General features: G+C 35.9%; 1 protein-coding gene across 2 annotated transcripts in view; it reads left to right on the top strand.

The window, feature by feature from the left end:
• The window catches only part of LOC114654324 (receptor-type tyrosine-protein phosphatase delta), a 2,007,901-nt gene that overhangs the window by 533,411 nt on the left and 1,451,561 nt on the right, over nt 1-22,929 (top strand). For both annotated transcript variants that reach the window (XM_051929989.1, XM_051929990.1), the window contains one exon: nt 16,442-16,513. The gene's annotated coding sequence lies outside the window, so the exon portion shown is untranslated. The remainder of the gene's footprint in view (nt 1-16,441; nt 16,514-22,929) is intronic.

Consider the following 22,929-nt stretch of genomic DNA (forward strand, 5'->3'; position numbering starts at 1 on the left):
CTTGTGTATTTAGAGGGATGTAAACGGTGGTATTGTCTAAAATGAGGACAATGTTTCAGGCTTTGTTTTTCATTTCTTAAGTAAACTTGTACCAGGCTTTCTTTGTCTATGTAGTTCTTTATCTTTGTCACTCCAGCAACCTAACATTACAAGAAACCTAACTTTTCTTTGCTTGTTGACACCCGATTCAAGTTAATTTGAGTCAATAATTGTAATAGCTTTATATATATAAGTAGTGAATAGCTTATTTTGAGGTTTTGCATTTTCTACTATTCATTCTTGTCTCAGACTAAATTGGCTTTGTAATAGAAATCTTGCTTTCATACCTTCTATACATGTTAAAGAAACTACAGCAGCATATGTGATTCAATCATGTGTGTGGGCTCTAACGTACATTTTACCAGATTTCTTTAGTCATTAAATAAAGTACCATAAGGAAAACAAGGGTGCATGGATCTTCCAGTCTGATTGTAATTCACCTGATAATATGGCCTTAATGTTAGTGGAAATGTAAGTGTGTTTGTATAGTAGGCTTGTGTTGACCAGCCATCCATTTCTTAGGAAAAAAAATCTGAATGTGGACTGTGACATTGAGAAAGGGATTTGCTTATATGCGTGTTTTTACATGGTCATCGTTAATTACTGAAAAATATCATTCATAAATCTTTAAAGTTTTAAAATTACTTAATGCATTAATTCAAGACAAGGTAAATGGGAATTAGTGCTACTGAAGGAGCCTCTCTGGCATTGAATGGAACAGTTTATGAGAGCTTATTTTGAGAGAATGAACAGAGAATTAATCAGGTGGATATGTGGAATATCATGGAATGAGAGGAAGATGAAAGTTAAGAGAAAAAGTTGGTGTGAAGGTGATTTGTGCAATGCTGAGGAGAAACAGACTAAGGTGGTTTGTGGTTTTGAGTGAAAGACAAGATGAAAAAGAGAGGTTCACAAAGATGGAGGCCCAGATGGAGGTAGAAGAAAATGAGGTTGTAGGTGGGGTTTATATATATTATGAATAAATAGTAGTGGTATTGGGAAAAAGAGACATTGTAAAATTGTGCCCTCTGAGATTCTTGAAATTTTAACTTTTGCTCCTGAATTGTGAGTCTTTTCTCAAGATACCTATGTAGAGCCAGAGTTCAGGAATTAATCAAAAGATATTTTTACTGGCCTACAATGCTACAGAATATCAAATGCTTAGGCTCATACCAACAGATTTTTCCCTGGTAACAAATACAATTCCATTCCCTGCTCCTACAGTCTCTGTGAATCTGATATTTGAGAGGTAAGGAATGCACCTTGGGAAAACCCACACTAACAAAGGGAAACACGCAGACTTCACACAGATAGTAACTTGACAAAAATACACATTTCTTAAAAGACATTTCTGCAAACAAAGTTTTTCAAAGGTCAGAATGATTTATTTGCTTTTAAGTAGATAATGTATTGCTTATTGAATGTTGTCATTTCATGAAAAGTTTGAACTGGGTAATCTTTTAATTTACTTCATAAATTCTGTGACTTAGAGTATTAATAATTATTTCTAATAATGCTTCTTAATTGCTAATGTCTAATGCTTTCTTAATTATTTGCTGTATGGTAAAGTAGCCCATTTATTATTACAAATAAAATTGTTTTGCATATGGAAGAACAATTTGAAATTCAACTGTATATCTCAAATATATGTCGGTAAGGAATATGCTTCAAAATATGAATAACATATAGGATTCAATGAATTTGTTAGTGATCGATTCAGTGTCTGTGCTGAGGAACCAAAGCTATAAACACCCTTTACTCATCTGACAAAGATGACCTACATAATTAGAATGACCAGTCTTCAAAGCTTACAGTAGATAACTTAAAATGCTTTTCTGATTCTAAAGTGGAATTTACAGATCGGTTTTGGAAAAAGACAGAATATAAATCTGTGCCCCCAGTCTTTACTTATTTACAGTAATCTTTCCAAAATACCTTTCTGAATCTGGATTTTATCCCATACAATTAATAACACAATAACTCTGAAATCAGTCAAATAACATTCCATTATTGTGTTAATGTACATACATTGTACCCTGATGTTGCATTGTGGAATAAATGGGACTTACCAGGTTTGTTATGGATTGATCTACTGTTGTGCACCTTAAGTTTAACACTCACGTGCATGAATACCTGCACACACAATCCACTTAAGAACTGATTATTACTGATTTCTTCACAGTCTGTCACTCCTCAGTACTGCAAATAGACATATTTAGCTTTGGCTTGAGCAAAACAAAGGTAGGAAAAAAGTGGCAATACCCTCAATAGATGCCCTCTATTTACTACATTTGTTCAATCACCCAAAATGTATGGACAAAGTATAATAATCTTAAAACCAAGCAAAATGTATTAAGATATATGAAAAATAGCAAAATGTATTTTTTATATAAAAATAAGAATAAATAATAGTAAATGAATAGCAAAATGTGGATGTAAAGCATGTATGACCATACAAAGGCTTCACATCAGGAAAATAAAATGGAAGATACTTTCAATAAGAATATGAAAGCTAAAGCACTGTGTAAGGGAGAGTCCTTGAAGGTGTTTTGTTGAATGTCTTTTTCTCAAAATATTAACTTTGCTAAGCAGTTTGTGTCATATCTATGTCACAAAATCTGTTTACGTTATCAGTTTCCTTGAGGCACAGATACATCGATTTTGCCTCATGATTATAGAATAAATTGGTCAGTTTGACACAAAATTCTTAGACTCAACACATGAATAATTCAAGAATATGACATTTTATTTACAAAGTCTTTAATAATCCAATACTTTCACTTGTGTTTATGGTGTACAGTTAAGAATATATAATATAGAATAGGCAAATAATTTTTTAACATTACACACGGTAATTCTTTGCATTCCTTTATGTAAATGTATAGCTATCAAGAGCAACTCGGATACAATTGTATAATTAAATGTAATATAGAAAATCTGTCAGTGACAACAAAGCCATACAGACCCATTGCATAGCCAGTTTTGTAACCTGCATCCATCCACAGACCTAGACAGGGCAGCCATTTGCAATTTCCTGGGGCTTATTTCCACTTCGTTTTTGTATTTAAGCAATCTCCTTAAAAATCACTGTGTGTGTCACTGTAAGTGTGCATTACACCTTCCTGTGCCTTTGTTTCATCTTTTTCATCTCCACTCCTTCTTAGCTGTAGTTCTGCTTTTTTTTCCAACTGATTTGTAGTGTATTGTTAATGCTTCATAAGTGAATTATTTGTGAGCACCAATAAAACAAACGACGACGATGACGACTGACATGAACTTAGAGCAAATTTGCTCCTCTGGCTGATGATAACACACGTGTCCTGACTGGGAAATGGTGTGGTGTTGCTTCTCATTTAGGAGAGAAGAATGTCAGGTAGCTACTTTAAAAGCCTATCCATGTGCTCAGAGTCAAAAGGTGTAATTATTGTTTCTTTAGCCACAAGATGCATTATACATCTCTTTCTTGGACACTGGAAAAGATTGCTGGATGTGAAACACAAGTGTGGTTTAAGGGCAGTTCTCTTCCTTTGAGTCTGGAGTCTGAAACCGAGTTTAGGAAAGGGTAATTGGCAAGAGGCAGCAAAGACGAAAAGGAAAAAAACATCCGGCTTAGCTCAGTGGATAGCTCAGTTAATATGCTGGTATATTTCGTTTCTCTTTTGCCCTCATTTTGGACATTTTGGCTAACTGCTAACTGTTATTACCTGAATCATCATTTTCAAATGGGCATCTAATTTCTGGCACTGATCGAATAAATAGTGTTGTTAGAACTCTTGACCGTTTATTTTGAGGTAATTTTTTTTGTTCTTTGAGGAGTGTTGATTTTGCTAGCAGTGTGCTTTCTCTTTTTTCTTGCATAATCTGGGTGTACTCGACATTTATATTAGCCACATGCCAAATTCAAGTCTTTATAGGCTTATGTGGGCAAATTAAGTTCCCGTAAGTTCATTGACTAGGTGTGTACTTTATGTTCCCATGTGTTTTTATAAAGGCATCACGCCTTGCTACACTAGTCTCAGCCACGCTCTTACTTCCGTCACCCCCTTACTGGTAAATTGTTTCAGAAGGACTTCTTCATGACACACAGAAAGAGACATGGAAATCAAAAAGGGTAACTTTGTGTAGTACTGGAAATACTAAAAAATTTAAGAAGCAACAGCACCTGGAAGAAAGGAGCAAACAAGATTTGGTTGGTCAGTCATGTAGACACCAAAATAGCAGTGTAACTTGTTAAAGCAATCAAAGTGTGTAAGGGCCTCTTTAGCATATAAATGTATAAAACCTAAACAACCTGGCCTTACCTGTGCATTTTGGGTAATAAAATACCACATCACAGTATAAAGAGAACTCAGACATCCTTGGAAATAGTGTTGTAGGAGCTCATTAGTATAAAGAGGTTAAAAATTCAACAGTCTCCTTTTAAGAAAATGTCTACAAATGAAGAAAATCTTAACACCATGATGTTCCCAGGGATAGCAGGGTCACCTGCTGTGACAGAAATACACTTATTTTTTGGACAGAAAAGTTATCAAGGCTAATTTTTTGGAAAGACAGGCAGGGATTCTTTCAAGGACAAAGCAAAATTTGTCAACAGGATGCAGACAAGATAAAAGAGGTTAGCAACAAAACCAAAATTGGTCATAACAAATGTCTAGCCAAACAAGAAAGCAACCCGAAAAAAAATTCTCAAAGTGTCATTTTATTTTTCAATAAAATATGTAAGCTTGTATTTATTTATATTTTGTTACTTATTCATTAATTTGATTTTCTTTTCTTGTTTGACATCTTGTAAAGCTACCTTCTCTGTATAAAAATGTGCTGTGCTCCTCATGCTTTCACCCATTCTCCTGCACATGCAGCCACGTTCAGTAGTTGACCAAAGCATAAGAGCAGCAAGACAACTCAATAAATAAATATGCACAACTAAAACTAAATTTAAAAATCCACATTAACAGCATACAAACAATGTTTAAAACTTATAGATGGGAACTTATGGTTTGTAAGTCCTTAGGATACCCCAAAGGTAAAGAATAAAAATTGTATCAGACCAAAGTAAAGGTGAATATTAACTTCAAACGTAAACACTTATTGGATGATATAATATTTATTGCAATTGCTAATTTTGTATTTTTTTATTACAAAAAAAACATTTTTCATGTGTATAGTTTTTACCTCATCAAAAGTACAAAAGAGACGTATTCAGGCAGGACTACCCACAGTTGGCTTCTATTATGTCAGACAAAACAGCTTTTCTCTCTCTCTCTCCCTCCCTCAGGCTCATGCTCTATTTTTTGTTATAAATAAAATAAGTCACCATGAAGAAGCCTTTTTGTTGGCATTGATACCAAACAGCTCTCTGAACTGAAACTGTTTTGCTTCCTGACCCTTAAAAGGTGTCCTGGTAGAGCACGATAATTAAACAGCTGGATCCTGGTTTTCAATAAATGCAGTTGTCGGCATGTATGATATTTGTGAAATTGGCCATTGTGGTGTACTCAGATACAATACTAATGAATAGGAGCCAGTTAGAGATTCAGGAACAGCCAAGTTTTCTGCAAAATTAGTCTCCTGAAGGCAAAAAGCTAATTTTTTCTTTTTTCCTTAATGTCTAAATTAAGAAAAAAAAGAAAGAAAGTTGAACTTGTGGCCTGGCTTTGCAGGTTCATTATTACTCTACTTGGTGCTGTTTTCCATCAAGATTAACTAACCTCAAATCCTATTTCATGCAAAATGTGATGCTTGACAGCTACATGATTTGCAAGTGCAGTGAGTCGTGGCAGCCATCTTCTCTCTGTGAATTTTTACAATTTATGGCAGGGAACCCTCTACATTGCAGCAGAGACCAGCGAAAACAAGAAACCTTAACCTTGCATTCTGACATGCTCACTGCAGCGTGACTTGTTTCTCTCCCAGATGTTTTTACTACCCAGGCAAAGCCACTATTACTTACAGCATAGGCATGGTCCCAAAGCACACTTGATATTTATGATTTATATTTAGATAAGAAAGGAGATAGCTGATGTCTTCATTATTCATTTCCTGTGAAAAGAAGGAAAGAAATGCAGCCAGCTACACTTTCCATGACAGTAATACCTGTCTTGAAAAGAACAACATGACCTTTGAATGTCAGCAGAAGAAAGAAATCATTGTTACATTTGGACATATTTGCAATGTTGCTTCATCTTCTGTCAAAGTATAGAATTTAGCAATAGTAAAGAAACAGGGGCCTGGAATTGTTTTAGATTCATAAAAGCTGTTTCTCTGGTAATTATTATTTTAAGTATACTGTTTATATAATGGTTCTCTAGGTAAACTCACCAATAGACAGTATAGTTGCTCAGTATAAAACATTATTTGCAGTTATCATTAGAATTAACTGTTGTCTTGAATTTTATTGGCAGGATGTGGCAACCCAATTCCATTTGTAAGTCAATTATCTCATGTTTTATTGAAGAAGGTGGAATACACTTTCTTGGGCTCTGTTCAAGAATCACCTCTCGATTGAGTCTTCCATCTGATTTTAGATTTAGAATTCCACTAAATAGGGATATTTTGGTTATCCTGATCTAAAGACCAAAATGTTAGGTAAGCATTGGTACTCAACAGGTAGGGGTTTTCTTACCCTGAAAGTACTCAAAATGAGCACTTTGTATCTCATCTGGCTGCAGTGTTACTCGTTTCATTATCCTTGGAAGCCCACCTGCATTAAGTACCAGCTTTCGATTTACCTCAATCCTCTTAGTCACATTAACATCTCCAGTTTTTCTTCTTTTTAACGTTATGATGATACTAAAGGTTACAATATGAAACATCAGTAAATTATTCTTTTTGCTTAATCTGGTAGATTGGAATTCTATTTAAAGTATAGTATGCAAGGAATAATTTCGGCAAAGATTAGACATTGGTTAGATAGTTAAATCAGAATGCTGGGATGCATTTATTTATTTTTTAATTACTGAAAACTGACGATGTATTTTAATGAAGTACTTAAACATTTGCTTTTTAATGTTTAAAGACCATACACCAAGAATAATAATTACATAACTTTTTAAAATAAATAAATAAATAAATGTTAAACTAATTTCTAAAACACCATAAATGAAAATTACAGGGTCATAGGCTTAAAAGATTTTTCTTGAAGTACACAGATTCATTTTGGAAGAAAACTGAAACTGTCAGGCATTAAGAAGAATATGTTTGAGGGTATGCTTTTGCATTAGTACTAGATTTGAATCCCAGCCCACTGCCAGTATGAGTTTGCCTACATTTGTGCTAGTATTGTCTTAGAGTACTCTAAAAAGATACATTTTTTATTTTTTAAGTAGAAATTATTTGTTCACAACTATAGTATCGATTTGCCACATAAAATTGTCTTCTAAAGTGATATTTTTTCTTATGTTTTTAAGGCATTAAAAGCTATGCAAAGTCAATTTTTTAAGACAAGAGTGTTGCTAGGATTGATCTTTGTCTTGAGATTGCACACATATTGCAAAACAGAATATCCATGTTGTTTTATAAAGAAAAAAAAAAGTAGACCGTTTTTTGTGAGATTCAGGCGTTTTTAAAAGGAGAGCATCTGTACCCTTCACCTTGCTGCCTTTCTTCTCCCACAGAAACCTTTTAGGCCCTGGGGTGGCTTTCACTTTGAAAGTTGTCTCCAAACAATGTTATGGACATATTTGAATGTTGATGTCCAGATGTGAATCACTATCTCTGTTCTATAAACAACTAGATAATAATCACCGAATAAATATCACATTTACAATCACTGACATTCTTTCACTACATATGACAATAGTAATTCAAAGTTGATTTAGAATTGCTAAGAGTCACACGTCTGAAATACCTCATCAAATTAATGTGAGTGAATGTCCACCAAGAAGAAACAATGAAACTTTGTTCTGAATAGCAATCTGATTATCTGAGTTCGGAGAAGCAGATCATAGATATGTGATACAGTACCTGCCAAATAATACAAAGAGTGCACAATGCTTGTTTTGCCCTGATTGGGGTTCATCAGGTGTACACACCTGTGCTTCGCCTTATAGGGATCGAATCTCAGATGTGTATCCATCCAGATAATCAGATTGCGATTCAGAACTATGAATTTAATACTTCGATCTTCGACAACTCTGCCACTATATCAGACTCTCATCACACTTTTATGTAAAGAGCATCATTTGTTACAAACCATGGCAAAATATAACCATTAAAGAAACCAAATTACAAATTCAAAAGTAGGTTATGCTGCCTGGAGCTGTGGACATCTGGAAAACTGGAGGTGCACCCAGGGCAAATGTGAAAACCACTCTTGAAATATTTGCAATAAAATGTATTACTTTCTGTTTACTGTTGTTGTCACAAGCATATGACACACAGAAATGTGGAGACACGTATTCTTAAATCTTTGCTGCTTCAAGGCTTTGATTTTTACGTTTGGACCCCTGCCCCACGACTTCCATTTCTGAAATGGAAAAATAGGCTAGATATGTTTTTGAAATTTATAAAAAAATTCACTTTAGAACACAATTTCATGTGGCAATTTATTATATACCATTATTGTGAATAAATAATTTTTAACTAGAAAAATACCAAACATCCTTTAATTTTCTTCCATATATAAAAGCCATACATGATAGATAATTGTTAATTTGAAATTGGTTGAGTATGAGTCAGTGTGGGTGTGTATATGAGGGGGCCCAGTGATAAGCAAGTAATAATAATTTTTATTGGGTTGGAAAAATTGCTAGTGGCTGTCTTGGTGATGAGTAGCAGCAGTGCTAACTTCTAGATTTCCTGGAACATGGATTTGTGCAGAGATTTTGCATTATCCATAAGTCTACTTAGCACTCCTTTAGTTTTTTTCCCCCAATCCAAAGACATGTATATTGTGTTAGATTACAACTAAGAATCGACCCAGTGTGTGCTGAGTGTGCATGTGTGTGCACTGCAATGGACTTGCATTCCATTCTCGGGTGCTTCTGTTTCCTGTGCCTGATATTACTGGTATAGGTTCCAGCTCTTGGTGAACCTTTAGTGGTACAAAAACTGAGAAAAAGGATGGATGGGTGGAGCAGTGAGTATAATTCTGATTGTATGTGTGTGTGTATACAAACATACTGTAAAATAGTCCAGTAAATTTAATGAGTAACCTGCTGAGCAAACGATAATAATGAATTCTTGTTAAGCTCTAAGAATGTAACTTTCCTTTGGCCTGCTACAGTACTTATCTGGAAGAAGAACCCAGGCACTGCCAAAATCCCAAGTTCAAATTTAAATTTGTGTTATAGGGCAATGCTTCCATTGTCCTTATAAATTGACTCAAGCTCATGTGAATATCTATGGTGAAATGTTATGGCAAAAATGTTACACCATTTAGCCATTTTCAAAACAGCAATGGTTATTGCTGGTTATTACGTATATAACATATTCAAATACTTAAATAATTTAATCAACATATGACTTCATTGTAAAAGAAACTGTATTGCACATAAACAGTTTTGAAGTGGTATGAATAGTTCCATATAAAACAGAGACTGCACATTTGACGGGTCCTATGAACGTATCTACATAGTATAGATCTGCAAACAATACTGTACAGTCTGTCAAACTAAAAGATTAACTAGCAGAGGCACTTTCAGGGAAGAATAACAAAACAAAACTCAAAGTCATTTAGGCCATTGTAGGGTGTCCTTGCCAAAAATCATCTCTGTCAGTCATCTCAAGTTCCTCTACTTTCAGGGATGCTTGCCTTTGCTGTATCCACTTTATAGCACTTGTGCCCTTTTTAGCAGGGAGCTGGCATGCTCTCAGTGTCATTCACATTTCCACTGGGCTCCATATGTCAGTAAGTGGTTCCTGCCTGCTTCAAATAGGGCAACTTAGGCAGAGTCTAGTTGCTGAATGTGTGTCAAAAAGACTATTAGAATGTTAGAACAATGCTGACGAGATCTGATTGTGGAAATTTACTAAAACTAATAAAAAACAAAGACACACTCTCTGAAGTCCTTTGTGAAAAATCAGTATATGACGTTATGTGGAAAATCAATGAATCTTTATTTTAATAAAGTTGCCGTGCAGCATGTAACATTACACAACTAAATAAAGTATCAAATCTACAAATATAAAAAGATTAAAAGTGGCAAAAACAATAAAACTAAGCATGCAACTCTGATAGCAGGAGGATCAGGGAAAGTACAACTGACACATTTAGTACCATTAGCTTCAGCTATAAAATTCAAACACCAGCTATGAAGAAGGCTATATGCAAAAGTAAAACAAAATTATAGTATAAAATAGAGTTCCATCAGCTTGCAGTCCATGTTAATGTATAGTAGAGCAGTGACATTATTATCACAGTGAACAGCAGGGACTGCTGAAGACTTGTAAATGAAAGGACAGCAGCTAAATACAAGACGTGGGCCTTTGGTCTGAATCTGAAAGTCATGACAGACAGAGCCTTACAATCTGACCTCAGCAGAGAATGTCCAGTTGGCCGCCCATCTATTTACTTATCCACTTCAGGGTTGCAGCAAAGTGAAGCTGAGTGTGGAGAAGAGCATATGGATTAATTGTTAAATTATTTTTTGAATATATTCATGGTCTGCAGTCCTGTTCATAGTCTGTAAAGTGAAAAAGTTTCAAAAGTTAGTAGCATATCTTATACTAAATGCTGTTATTTTTTTGTGATGCAGCGTTTAGCACTTCTATAAAGCTGCACCTAGGACTTGGATTCCTTTTTCAGCTTAGTCTCAGTCCACTGTATTTTGAATATTTGCCTGTACTTGCTTAGATTTTCTTCAATTTCCTTCAGTCATACACATGACACACATGTTAGTCAAGTCAAGTGGCTTTATTGTCATACATCCATACACGATATTGCAGTATATGCGATAACATTCCCCAGGATCGCAGTGTAATACAAACATAAACGCAGGACAAATGCAGGACAGGTAAAGAATTATACTATACTCTATATTTATTAATAACAAAATATAATACTTGTAGGTAATTGAACATGTAGTAACAGTTTGAAATAACAATAAATAAATAACAACAACTAATAATAAAAACAGTAGTAACTGTTGTAACAAATGTACTGCATGTAAATAAGCTATTTAGATTATATGGCCTTGGGTTAGCAAGTGTGAGTTTGTGCAGAAATGTGCCCTATGATGGAGAGGCAACCCGACGTGAATTTAGTTCTTGCCTTTCACCTCCTGTAATGGATAAGTGTGTTCAGAAGCTGCATGTACACTTGTTTATGTTTCAGCTAAGATGTGTCTGTCTCGCTGATGGAATGGAGGCACAGTAGTTCATGCAAAATTCTAACCACAATCATTGTTCAAGTGCAATTCAAAACATTCAAATAAAGAAACCAACAAACAATATAAAGTCTTTGTAAATTAAAAACTACATTAAATAATGTGTATCAAGTAAAATTCTACCTACCATTAACAAAATAGCTCTGCTGAGATCCCTAGAGACACTATTTATTTAGTACTGTACTCTAAATCACTGTAATAATGCAGGCAAGGTTGAAAGCCACTTCTGCACTACTAAGAGCCAAGCAGCAGCCTGCCTCAAAGATGGATTTATATATAAAGCAGCAAACCATAATGTACTTTTCTAAAAACAGCCCAGTTTTATCCAACCTTTACAAATGCCTCCTTTCTAATAATTAATGATGATTTATGTTTGTTTTAAATGAGATAGACAGAAGGCCATTAACATTGCTTCTTGGGTGGCTAGAATTGTTACTCTCAACTCATTAAACAAATTGAACAAGGTAATTAATCATCATGTTTAAAACATATGCATTTAAGCTTTGAATACTGAGTAAAATTCTGAAGAAAGTAATTGTAATGGCTATAAAGTATTCAAGACACCTCAAAGTTAATCTTCTCCAAAATATATGACCATGCTGTGACTTTATCACCTTCTTTATTGTTTCATTTTTCAAATGTCTAGTGAATATATCATTAGAATAGGAATGTGTCAGTTTAGATGATAGTTGATGGTGTTCATGAAAGTCTAAGTATGAGTAATTCTTACTTTTAGTCAGCTTATATACAAGTTATTATTTTTTTAAAGGATGGAGTATTTTAATTAGGTATTGTTTTACTGGACAATACCTAGATTCATTGATAATCAGTAAATGTAATTAAGGGAGTTAGTTACCTTGTATCTCAGAAAAAAAAAAAAAAAAACTCCAGCGTGAATCGGAACGCACAACGTTATGTCACACAGGTGCATTCACAAGTACAAGCCGCTGCCTTGCCATTTTTTACAATATGCAATAAAGTTCTCTGACAGCCTGTGGGACTGCTTTGTTAAAACAACACAACTGCTGTTCCCTAGAGATACCCAGCTTTTCCGCCATTTTCCAAATTCCCTGAATGCCATTTCCCTTTGGACTGTTGTGGCAGTCAAATGAAAAATGAATACTAAAAGCACTGGCTGCAAATATCAAAGAGGAGAGACAGCCTCAATGCAGGCAGCTGTTGTACTTGTCAGATTCTGAATACAATGTGCCACTATTTCAGAGTGTACATTTGTTTGCTTTTGTGCTGTTCCGAGTCTCTTCCATATTTCTAGCTGATCTTTTAAAAGGGTGCTTCTTCTGATCACTTTCTTTCACTGGAGGATATAGTACAACTGCTTGGTGAAGACATTTTAACTTTGGCGCAGGTTTCAAAGAAACATCATTAAGTGTTCAGTTCATTTCTTTGTCTGTGCAAGACTAACTAGAGTATTTTTAGCACATTAAATCTGTACCTTTCTGACAAGGAGAAACCTGATTGTTTAACAATAGTACATGTATTTACATACAAAATGAAATTTTTAATTGTTCATTTGAAATAATACCAAATAATTTCCCATTAACAAAGCCCTTAACGCTGCTTAATTATGAATACAGTCTTCCATATGTATGCATCATAGGCTCAGCAGTGTTGTAATTCATTTTCTGTGCAATTAAAATTCAATTTTGATACATTTTATGTTTAAGTAGCAAAAGATACTAATTCTGTAATTATAGCCTTAAGCTGTTAATATTAAGGAGTTGCAAGAACATGGGAAGTGTTACCTAAAACATATAAAATGGGCAATTTCTCTGAAGAATTAGTCATTAACATTTGTTATATTGTTGTAACACTGTGAAATTACTGGTCTGCATGTAAAAGATAAACAATTTGTTATGTATTCTATTTGCTTTGTGCATACGCTGCGTAATGGACAGCATGGTGCTGTATTGCTGCCTCACAGCTTCAAGGAGACTGGCTTTCAGTTCAGTTTGTTTTTGTAAAACACTCTTTGATAAACCTCACAGAACTCTTACACACATTTCCATTTAACCCTTTGTTACTTGGGTTTCGTGAACTCTCATAAGTGCTCGGCTGGGGTGTATTGCACCCCACTGTTATTTATGGAGAAATGATAGTAAGAAATATTTTAAATGCAATTTAATTAATCTTTACTAGGACATGTGGCATTCTTTGGCTTTTCATGTTTACAAAATCATTGTCTAAAATTTCCTTTTCAATAATTACAGGTGGGAATAAAAAAAAGTTTCATGTCTCTATACCGTATACATTCATTCTGCCCGTTTCAAAAGTGGTCACAGTTCACAACTTCATGGAAAGTTCCACTATTCCTGTGTTTGTTGGGAACTTGTGGTGCACTAATTGAAGGTTGGAACCAAATGTTCCATGCATATGTATTTACTGCATTAATGGCACTGAAATCTTGTTTTCTGTCTTTAGTCCTTGGACATTCCTCACACCTTGCCTGTTTTGGTTTCTTTGCTGGTGGTGGGTTCACAGCAGAACTTTCTCTGGTTGTTCGTTTGAGCTTCAGTTACATCTCTTTGCTGAGATGAGAACTTCTGGCCTGTCTTCGGCAAAGTAGCAGAAACCGGAACCAAAAAAGTGACATTGTAATGGGAAATATTTCCACACCGATGCCATCACTGAGCCAGAAATCTGCTAAATTTTGCTTTCCAGACCTAAGAACTCCCAGAAGATATAAAAGCCCAAAAAGAGCCTTTCGCACCAATTCATCAGTTTTTCCGACCCTAGATTTGTTCTTATATCCCTGCGGCAACCTTGTTGATGCGTTTGTTAGTGCAGTCAAGAAGCATCTCCATTATGTCTGGCGATATGAACAATCCAAAGCACTGAGGAGAGAGACTTTGCATTTCTTGCATTCCCTTTGACTCCGGGCGATTCCTTTATAATGTGCGAACTTGCTTTCGAGGTGGTGTCTTATACCATTTGGAGGATTTGTCTTTTCCTACATAGTAGCTTTCCTGTTGTGTTTCATCATCGTCATCTTCATCAGCACCTTCAGATGAGTCTGTATCATGTTCACTGTGGCTGATGTGTTCTGGTTCTAAGTCTGAATTTCACTCTGGTTCTAATTCGGAATCACTCTGTTCACTCGGTTCAGATTCACTTTTAACCTCCTCCAAAAGTCTGACAAGCCTATCCTGGGCTTCCTCGTAACTCATCTGTAAACGGTGGAATTTCATCATAAGCAAATAAGCTATAAACGGAACCCAGCAATAAAAGCTTACCGTAAAAATGTAATTCGCCAATGCTCGGGTGGGGTGTGAAATACCAACGATACTCTGCAGGATTACTCTGGTGGGGTGCTAAACACCCAGAACGATGTAATACAATGTTATCAGCTCAAGGGTACACCTCCAACTGACACGCGCTCTTGCATGCGCAATACGTTAGTCAACTTGCAGCTACTCAAGGCAAAGCTACTCAAAGCTCCACTTCAAGTAACGAAGGGTTAAAAAGCAATAAGGAAAAAATATTTAATCCATACATGAACACACAAATAAAGTTAAACGCACAGTGACGCAGAATGAATTTCAATCTAGTTAGTTTAAAATTATAACAATAAAAGTTCATTATCATTAAATTGCCAATTGATGATAGAGGAGGAAAACAAAAACTCCAGTGAACAGAAAATTAACATCTCAGAGTCTGACTTGACTTGATTTGACTTGATTTGCCAAAGTCACAGTTCTGTTGACCTGCAGTTGGCTACACCCTTCCTGAACATTATACAATATATCTACATGCTGTGGGCAGTCTAATATGAAGGTTAAGGTTCTCAAAGTTCTCAGGGTCACTTCCCGGTGGGTAGGAGTAGCAGTTTGGAAATGTTTAAGTGGCAAAATGAGGAGTAAGTTAAATTTCATAATGATTGTAATGCCTGTATTTTTAAGCAAATAACTAACAGACTAAGATAAATATGAGCTCTATAATATAGTCATAAACCTTGGTTCCCCAGATTATTCACTTAAAACTAGCATCTTATCTAAATTATCCAAAAATAAATTGCACAAGCTAAGTATTATGAGTTTGGGCAGCATGGTGGTGCAGTGATAGCACTGCTGCCTTTCAGTAAGGAAATTGGGTTTCACATTCTCCGTCTTCCCTGTGTGGAATTTGAATGTTCTCCCCATGGTTTCCTCCCACAGTCTAAAGACATGCAGGTTAGGTGGACTGATAATAATAAATTGGCCCTACTGTGTGTTGTGGCATGTGTGGGTGTGTGTGTATGTTTGTGTTCGCCCTGTGATGGACTAGCCCCAAGTCCTGGGTTTGCTCCTGCCTTGTGCCCTGTTCTACCTGGGATAGACCGAAGCACCTCCCAATAACCCTGTTCAGGATTAGGGTTAGAAAATGACTACATTTTATGAGTCTTATTTAATAAAGTGAAACAAATTTCATTCTCATTGCATTCCAAGAGTTCAGTTTATGACCCTGCGTACTTCAGTGTTGGAATGTTCAAGCCATAGTGTACAATGACTGCATCAGGAAAAGGGCAAAGAGTATTTTGAACAAGGCGGCAGCAATTCATACATGTTTGCTAAAACATAAAATAAGTTGCATTTAAACACAGAAATATGATTCTAAATTTACCTAGAAATTAAATGTGTCTAAACACATTTTATTTTACTTTTACTTCAAAAACATCCTTAATCCACCACAACATCAGGATGCCAGCTTGTCACTGGGCACATCCTCTCAGACCACTCCTGCTTAAGTTGATCCAACATTTACACCTTTGGACTGTGGAACAAAAACAGGGTATCCAAGGAAAATACATGTAAACACAGAAAGAATATACAAATGTCACTAGACTGTGACTGTCCTGGGAATTGAAACTAGTCCCCAAAAATAGTAAGGTGATGCACTGCACCACCCAACGTATAAAAGATAACTATACAAAAATAGTTAACATATATAGTGGGTATTGTATTATTTTACTTTATCTTCCCTGTAGTGTAAATATTTATCAGAATCTGGGGAATAGGCCTGTTAGCAATATAGCAATCCAAAATTTAATTTGAAGTTCAATAAATCTTTTGTTTTTCCTCTAGGGAAATCTTGAGGAGTCTTGAGCTTATAATCTTCCAGTCTGAGATCATCCCTCTGGCAGTTGTCTAATATTGGTAAGTGCAATTTTTTTTCCAGCTGTTTTTGATTCTACTATGGTTTGGAAATAAAAGCTGCCACATGATAACGCAGCTTTAATAGTGGTTTAACAAAAATAGTGATGCTGAAAATGAAGCTATTGCAAAAACACTATTAAATGATTTCTTCTTGATAGTTATGTTTACTAATGCAACAAGATGTGTACTGTATTACAATAGTAAGATTTCTGGTGCATTGAGAGAATTATCACACTTTTTTTGGAGGATGTTGGTGTTTACTTTCTTAATCTCCCCTCACACCACATCTACATTTTTTTTTACTGATACAGATTAAAATATGTCCAGTTCTAAATATGTGACACTTATAACAGCTCACGCAATGCAGGCTTAAATGACAACTCTTCAGCCGTGTTGTAAGTCAAGTTTGTAATAAGTGACAAGTTATGAGAGCTTTTGCCTGGCAAGCATCTATCATTGTAGTGTGAAGAACTTGGTATTTTTTCTGATTTGTGCAAAAAAACTTTTCAGTAAACTGAGTGGAAAGAAATTCATCACCTCTCTTGCAAAATGTAACTTAGAAATTAATTGTTTTTGCATGGGAATCTTAAATATCTGGATATCTACTACACATTTAGTGTAGATGAATCCAAACTGCTACAACATGTGCATGCCCTTTTGTTATATCCATTTTATTTTATGGCTGTTCTAAAAGCATTGTTGTTGTCTTCATCCACTTAAGTATGTCTTGATTTATATTTGTAATAGGATGAGTGTGAAAAAATTAGCATTTAAAATTTGATGTCTATAAACTTTGGAAAATTTTGTTGCATGCTTACACTATATATTGCGGAAATAAAAAGGAGAAATATAACAAAATAAAAAGGAGAACATAAATTGTTGGGGTACCGTAAGTTAAATCCTGTATATTTGGTAGAAAATTGAAAACAACAAAAGAAGGGTGTCTTTCCAGACACAAGTCAATAGTTAGACTGCTCCAAGATGGCGGTCGAATCCCTTAAGAGGAATCCAAGGGGAAACAGGGGTGCTCAGGGGGCCAGAACTCAGAAGGGACGACATTAAAAGGAGTAGAAGCATTAGGCAGCAGTGCCAGCCCTTGACTCAGGGGTGGAATTACCCTTTAATGAGTCCTTAAATTGTCCCCCAAATGCAAAGTTGACTGTCTGACTCACTTAATCACTTACATACTCACTCTCACTTTAAAAAGCTGAAATTTGGCAGTATTTTAGGTCTAGGATAGTAGAGATCTGCTAATAAAGGGCATTTACACCCCTCCCCCCACAATAAAAAAAAAAACAAACAAAGACACCAAAATCTCAAAATTGAAATTAGCTGACCTGTGACATTCTAATGAAACGCTTCTCCAATTGCCTTAGTAATGACAAGCGATCGCTCAAAGAAATAGGGTGTAACAGTTTTATACAAATGAAAGGTACCTGCAGAAGTGAAGTGAAAAAAGAAAAGTTTTGCAAAGCTCAAAGAAGATGGGGTTAGTAACAGCTATAAAACTCAAGTGTGTTCAAGCCACTATGGCTGACATTGTAAATGGTAAGGAAGGAGAGAGTATTAGAAGATGTAGTAACATTCTTGGGTACAACCATTGCTTGAAGTTGACCTAAATAACCTCAGGTACTGTCTATACTCTCTATTCTATACTCCTTGTGTTTTGGTGTAAACGACATACAAATATATATAACCCCCTTTTTATGTTATCTGTATCCTTTTGTTAATTTTGCGTCAATGCCAACAAGGGGACTACAATTCCCATCAGCCAGTCAGAAGATTTAATAAGTTTAAATACAATCCTCAACAAAATCACCATATCATCAAAGGTAACAACTCCTGCATTTATTTTCTCAACTACTTTAGGATAACAGTTACATTGTCTCGCTGGATTACAGCTTTTACCTTACAGTACCTTTTTTTTGTTTCATCTTAGATTGTGTTTAGACATCTTGCACTTACAAAAGATACTTTTCCCAGATTTATTTTAATCTGGACCCTTTTCTGAGAAATGTAGAACTTTACCATCAGACCTAGGTAGTGAGTTCCCAAGAGGATGTGCCACATAGTTTAGTTAGCATTTACTTAAAGTTATATTAATAGGCTTTCAAAGTTGGTATCAGAGGCCATTTCAATTTTAATTTCTGATTCTCCTTCTTATTCAACATGTTGTTAAAAAGAACAGGCCATAACATAGTCGATGATAATACAACACAGTCCAGTAATTTTGTTGTTAAGGAAGTTAAATTACTCACTGCTGTGTTTGTAACATTTATTTGACTAAAATCATTTCAAAAGATAAACTGGTCATTTCAAATCATATTACCAATTTTGAATAGCATACAGGAAAAGAAAAGAAAACCCAGGAACATGTGAATACGTTTCAACTAAACTGAACTGACCGACAGACCCCAGCTGCAGACCTCCAGAGCTGCACTCTTATGAGGAGGTTGTCGCCTTACGTTATACGTCAGTGATACGCCTGGTTAGACTATGGTTAAGATTAGGGCTGGAAGAGGGTCGTCTGACTCAAGCTGAGTAAATCAGGTGATGGAAACCTGAAATCTAATTGACTGTCCTGTGGAGCTACTGAATCGCAGAGCTGCGGAGGTCTTTAGCTGGAACAATTTCAAACTTATACTTGTGAGAGAAACCTTGATTCACTGCTCTGTATGTCACTAGGAATATCTGACACTAAATATTTAAACAATATCTCTTAGTTTCTTTAAACAAATTAGTTTTAAATAATATTATCTGGCAATCTCCTTTTGCCATTCATTATAATGGAAATCAGAATAACTTGAACCTCTCTTAACTTGTCTTTTTTGAATGTTATTACCATTTTCCAAATAGCCAATGTACTATCCGACCTATCATTTCTTTTAATATATTGATTGAAATTAACAAAAAGGTTACAGAGCAACAAATTCTTAAACATTTACAGTAGATTTTGTTTTGCACAGCACATTATTTTTTAAATTATTATTTATATTTTATTCAAGTAAAGCATTAATTTGACTACAAGTTTCTTAAAGTGTGGTCCTAAGTATCTAAATTGTGTCAGCTGGCACCCATTTTTGACATCTGAGTGACATTTAAAACATAGATTCAAACTGCAGTGGTTGACAGGAAACAATACGGTAATTGATTGTATTGCATTGTTCAATTATGATCATTTTCATTACACATGAGTACTTTATTTTAAAAAAATATCACTTATTTTATTGTAAGTTTATTTTTTGTGTGTGGGATAAAACTTACAAAATGTCTCACAACCTAAACTTTTATTGCTTTGCCTATTTATTAATAATGGAATATTAGCAAATGATTCCATTTCCTGATGGCTTGTTTTCAGCTGCAATGTTAACTGGAGTCCAAGGACTGAATTTAAATGGAATCACAAACTCTGCACTTTGTTTCTTTTAAATTTATATCGTTTACCTCTCTGTCATTCCAATAGATCCTCAACACTTGCAGTGTCTTGCCATAACTCATTTACCAAGTAACTATTATCCTTTGTAATCTGTCAGCAGAGCTCTAATACATTATGTGATCGTCTGCATTCTAAATGACCTTCAGTAGCTCCACTCTGTCCTTGTTTCTTCTTATATTCTCTCATTTACTTCATACATCATAGATTCAGTATAGAATATGATAGTACATGATTGGCTCATTCCTCTTTTTTCTAATTCCTGGTTCAGTTATTTTCTACTAGGATGAACAACAGACATCAGTCTTTATAGAAGTCAAATTTCTCTCATTAACCATTACATTTAAAAGTTTACTGGAGTAAAAGCAATGGCTATATTGTACATTATACTTGATAAAAGTGTCCATCTGAGTCTTTAGACTGCTTAAATGTCTTGATGTAAATTGAAGTATGTGGCTACAGTACTTTGTACTCATCAAACAAAAATAAAAAATTAGGAGAAGAACACAAAAGAACATAAGTGTACATTTGTTACATAATTGAATTTGAAGTTCTTTATTAGCCCATAATATTTAGTTCAGTAACAAACAGAATAAGTTTGAAGTAGGCTGTTTAATTAGTTTTCAGCTGAGGCAAGTTTATGCCTAGCTATAAATCCAATTGAATCTAAATTGTCTTTAACGGGGATGATTCTATCAAGTAAATATGAAAAGATTAAGGAAATTGATGGAAATAAGGAAGATGGCCATTAACACAAAAACATTAAAAGAAACACCTTGGCACAGCCTGGTTACAAAAGATAGATAGATAGATAGATAGATAGATAGATAGATAGATAGATAGATAGATAGATAGATAGATAGATAGATAGATAGATAGATAGATAGATAGATAGATAGATAGATAGATAGATAGATAGATAGATAGATAGATACTTTATTAATCCCAAGGGGAAATTCACATACTCCAGCAGCAGCATACTGATACAAAAAAAAAATTAAATTAAAGAGTAATAAAAATGCAGGTAAAAACAGACAATAACTTTGAATAATGTTAATGTTTACCCCCCCGGGTGGAATTGAAGAGTCACGTAGTTTGGGGGAGGAACGATCTCCTCAGTCTGTCAGTGGAGCAGGACAGTGACAGCAGTATATCCATAATTGATAGGAGCCTGCTGAGCACCCGTCGCTCTGCCACGGATGTCAAACTGTCCACCTCCGTGCCTACAATAGAGCCTGCCTTCCACACCAGTTTGTCCAGGCGTGAGGCGTCCTTCTTCTTTATGCTGCCTCCCCAGCACACCACTGCGTAGAAGAGGGCACTCGCCACAACCGTCTGATAGAACATCTGCAGCATCTTATTGCAGATGTTGAAGGATGCCAGTCTTCTAAGGAAGTATAGCCGGCTCTGTCCTCTCTTGCACAGAGAATCATTATTGGCAGTCCAGTCCAATTTATTATCCAGCTGCACTCCCAGGTATTTATAGGTCTGCACCCTCTGCACACAGTCACCTCTGATGATCACGGGGTCCAGGAGGGGCCTGGGCCTCCTAAAATCCACCACCAGTTCCTTGGTTTTGCTGGTGTTCAGGTGTAGGTGGTTTGAGTCGCACCATTTAACAAAGTACTTGATGAGGTTCCTATACTCCTCCTCCTGCCCACTCCTGATGCAGCCCACGATTGCAGTTTCGTCAGTGAACTTTTGCACGTGGCAGGACTCCCAAGTTTTATTGGAAGTCCGATGTATAAACGCTGAACAGGACCGGAGAAAGTACAGTCCCCTGTGGCGCTCCTGTGTTGCTGACCACAATGTCAGACCTTCTGTTCCCGAGACGCACATACTGAGGTCTGTTTGTAAGATAGTCCACGATCCATGCCACTAGATATGAATCTGCTCCCATCTCTGTCAGCTTGTCCCTAAGGAGCATAGGTTGGATGGTGTTGAAGGCGCTAGAGAAGTCTAGAAACATAATTCTTACAGCACCACTGCCTCTGTCCAAGTGGGAGAGTGATCAGTGCAGCATATTGATGATGGCATCCTCCGCTCTCACCTTCTCCTGGTATGCGAACTGCAGAGGGTCGAGGGCGTGGTGGACCTTAGGTGGTGAAGCAGCAGCCGCTCCATGGTCTTTATCACATGTGACGTCAGAGCAACAGGACGAAAGTCATTCAGCTCACCAGGACGTGATACCTTTGGGACTGGGGTGATGCAAGATGTTTTCCAAAGCCTCGGGACTCTCCCCTGTTCCAGGCTCAGGTTGAAGATGCGCTGTAGAGGACCCCCCAGCTCTGATGCACAGGCCTTCAGCAGTCGTGGCGATACTCCATCTGGACCTGCTGCTTTGCTGGCACGAAGTCTCCTTATGAATGATATACCAGTTTACTAATAAAAATTAAATGTTTTTATCACTGTAACATTATTATTATAGCTGTACTTTGTGGATATTTAGTTTGAAATGTACACCAGTTTATTTTGAGTTTACTTTTGTATTTTATGTCGAGTTTTTTTTTTATTTATGTGAAATGTCTTTTAAGTAATAGCACATTCTCCTTTAACATATGTGTTAACTGCCCACTCATTTTGTAATTTCATTATTCATTTCGGGGTTGTGGGAAGCCAGTGCCCATCCCAGGAGCATTTGGCACAAGGTGGGAACCAAACTTGACAGGGTACAAAAACATCTCAGGGAATGCATACACACACACAAACACACACACACACACACTAATGGGCTAATTTAAAGCCACCAATTAATCAACCTTTTATGTCTTTGAGATGTGGGAGTAAATTTGGAGTGCCCTGTTGAAAACTCACAAGAACAGACATACAGACATCACATAGTAATTAAGTACTGACAGAGCCCAGAGCAATGAACGTGAGAGGCAGCCGTGCAATAAACACTTTGCTTCCATCCTTTTGCTAATTTTTATAAACAACTTAATCCAGTTATGTGATCCAGGGGTTTGTCAATCCTGTGTAGAAC

Source organism: Erpetoichthys calabaricus, chromosome 7, assembly GCF_900747795.2.
Source record: "Erpetoichthys calabaricus chromosome 7, fErpCal1.3, whole genome shotgun sequence".
In the NCBI taxonomy this organism is placed as follows: Eukaryota; Metazoa; Chordata; class Cladistia; order Polypteriformes; family Polypteridae; genus Erpetoichthys; species Erpetoichthys calabaricus.